Raw genomic sequence first — 3588 nt, forward strand, 5'->3', positions numbered from 1 at the left:
TGCTTGAGGGAGGTCAGCAGAGGGGTGGAAGGAAGGAACTTATCTGACATCTGCGTTACATCTGGTTCGGGGCTCGGTATGAATTCAAACACCTTTGGAGCTCCTGTGGCTTAGAATTACAGAATCATAGAATCACCGAATGCTTTTGGTAGGAAAGGACCTTTAAAGATCATCTGGTCCAACCTCCCTGCCATAAGCAGGGACATCTTTCACTGGATCAGGTTACTCAGAGCCCCATCCAGCCTGACCTTGAACACTTTGAGGGATGAGGCATTCACAACTTCTCCGGGCAACCTGTTGCAGTGTCTCACCACCCTCACAGTAAAGAATCTCTTCTTTATACCCAACAATTATACCCATGTCCTATCACTATAGACCCTGGTAAAAACTCTTTCTGTGTCTTTCCTATAAGCCCCCTTTAAGTACTGAAAGGCTGCAATAAGGTCTTTCTGAAGCCTTTTCTTCTCCATGCTGAACAACCCCAACTCTCCCAGCTTTTCTTCATAGGACAGGTGTTCTAGCCCTCCAACCATTTTTGTGGCCCACCTCTGGACCCATTCTAACAGGTCCAAGGACTTGTGGCATTTAACTGTGACACCCAGTGTATTCATCCATTTTCTGAGAGTTTATGGTAGTAGCACTCTCCCTTCCTCTTGTTCTTTTAGAATCGTAGAATTGTTTAGGTTGGAAAAGGCTTTTAAGATCATTGAGTCCAACCGTTAACCTAACACTGCCAGGTCCACCACTAAACCATGTCCCTAAACACCATATCTACACATCTTTTAAATATCTCCATGGATGGGGACTCAACCACTTCCCTGCGAAGCTTGTTCCAATGCTTGACAACCCTTTCAGTGAAGAAGTTTTTCCTAATATCTAATCTTAACCTCCTCTGGCACAACTTGAGACTATTTCCTTTTGTCCTATCACTCATTACTGTGGAGAAGAGACTAACACCCACCTCACTACAACCTCCTTTCAGGTAGTTGTACAGAACAATAAGGTCTCACCTCAGCCTCCTTTTCTCTAGGCTAAACAATCCCAGTTCCCTCAGCCACTCCTCAGGAGACTTGTGTTCTAGACCCCTCACTAGCTACTTTGCTCTTCTTTGGACACGCTGCACCACCTCAATGTCTTTCTTGTAGTGAAGGGCCCAAAACCGAACACAATATTTGAGGTGCAGCCTCACCAGTGCTGAGTACAGGGGGACAATCACTTCCCTAGTTCTGCTGGCCCCACAGTTCTGACTCCCATCTCCACCAAGATTCTTCTTTGGAAATAAGGCTAGTTCTTTAAAGGTCAGCTGCAGTCTACTCCATAAGAAAATGGGGTTACACCAAAAAGAGAAAGTCCAGCCCTTCAGATTTTCTTATAGGATCCCCAAGTATTTATTGTCAAAAATTATGCTACTTCTTATCATTAAAGTTTTCTCCTGTTTTTACCTTATTTAAATGGATTAGCACCCTTCATGTCTAGGATGATCCCAAGGTGAGGGAGATACTGTCCTCTCCTGTCAGACGTTGTTGCCAAAAAGCAACTTACAAATACTCAGTCTAGCAAAAGGTACATTTTTTAATGCATTTCAGAGTTTTCTGACAGTGACCTGAGCTATAGCCATGGGTTACAGCTTACAGAAGAGCCTCTATAGATTATCCTGATTATCAGCTGGAACAGACTTTTTCACTAAAATACTTTATTGGCATAGTGTTATATATCGCAAAATAATCCAAAATATGTATGAAGAATGTTGTCACTATCTGAACCATAGCACATATCATGGGGTTAGTAATCCACTCTAGCACCATTGACTTCAAGGAGTCTGATTTATATCAGTGGATGATTTGGTTCTCCCACTGCTTATCTTCACAATAAATTTAATGCTCCATAGCTACCTAGTTTAATTGTCATTGTGCTTTCTCCAATGGTACTGATTTACTCTGATTTCCAAAGGTATAGCAGAAGCACCTTCTATATTTTCACCCCCTCCCACACACAGCAATTTCTCCTTCTCTTCTGGTGTTCTGTACAGCTCTGATCCATCTGCCAATTTTTCAGATGTTTATATCTTTGTTCTGCTGTTTTTTTCCGAAATGAAGATGCAGGCCTTTTTTTCCCCTATCTTGAATATTGTTGCTGCGTGTTGGCACACTAGACTCTTTGTTATAGTCTCAACAGCTGTTTTTCTGTGTTGTGACTCTTTGTTCCCAAAGGACTATTTGCTCTCCTAATGTCTTTTCACAGCCACTTACAATAAATCATCCCTCCAAAGGAACAAACCCCAGCTTTAAACAAGGAAAAATAATTAAGAGAGGTTTGAAACACAACATATTAATACAGGAAAAAAAAGGGAAATTTCCACCAAAATTGTGGTGTCACATGCCATTTCAGATTATTCATTTTCATTCCCAGCAAGAGAATGACAAGGGACAGAGAGTGGCTTTAGCATAGGTAAAATACTGAAAATGCGTCTTCAGACAAACATCTTATATTCTTGCCTGACCCTCAAAAATAAGATTTAGATTAACTAAATAAAATTTAACTAAATATAACTAATGAAATTTACAGTAATACTTAATAATCAATTAAAATGAAAATAATTTTTTAAGGAAATACACATAGAACTTTCCGTCCAAAGATCTTAATATGCTTTACTGCTCTCTCTTCAATGACAGCTTCTGGATCAGTATTCAATCCCTATTTGCTCTACATCTCTTGGAAAATTGGCCAAAACCTGCTCTCAGTGATGATGAGGCTTGTCTGGATCATTTTGTTCCTGCCTGCTTAGCTGTCCCTGCAACACCATTTGCCTCTTGAAACATTGTCCTCATGTCCGTTTGGCCCTTCCCCATCCACTTGAGTTCCAGAAAGATTGTGGTTGCCTTTGTCTACCGAGTGTTTTCCATTCAGTCCAAAGCCATGTGCCATGTGAAATTTCATTACCACAGCTTTCAAACAGCGAAGGCACTAGGGTTTGATCCTCACCTGGTATTAATAGGCATCACTGTTATGATTTGTCTCATTATATAATTCCTAACTCCTAGCATTCATACAGATATTAGCTGCTAAAATCATGCCAGAAAAGCAGGGAGTGGGCAGGGAGGGAGGAAAAATGGTAATCTAGAATGATTTCATCTCAGAGTGTGGGTGTCATCTCATTAAATTGCTTTTTAAAAAATATTTTGATGTTATCTGTGGAAAACATCTTTGGGCTATGTTCTGCTTATCAAAGATTGCTCCAAAAGGGCAGGGGAGGATGAATCCACAGCTGTATTTATAGGAATGGCTCCTGTAGCACTTTGTGGCCTTGTGGTACCTTAGTAGGAACCTGCTCTGTAAACTGAGTGCTCAGACTTAGAAAGGATGTACCCCAGCTCCGTGAGTTAATTTCAAAAGAGTGATGAGAAAAACTGGCTCTCTCTTGTCCTTGGCTGCTGGATCCTGGCATCCTTCACAGACACTGGGGAGAAGCACAGCCCTGAGTGATTTGCCCGAGGTCACAGAGGACACATTTCACAGAGCTGGGAACAGACCATATGTCTCCTGAGCCTGAGCCTCAAGCTTACACGTTAACATCTGGGCAATCTTTCC

The sequence above is a fragment of the Charadrius vociferus genome, unplaced genomic scaffold (assembly GCF_000708025.1).
Source record: "Charadrius vociferus isolate BGI_N301 unplaced genomic scaffold, ASM70802v2 scaffold167, whole genome shotgun sequence".
Classification (NCBI taxonomy): Eukaryota; Metazoa; Chordata; class Aves; order Charadriiformes; family Charadriidae; genus Charadrius; species Charadrius vociferus.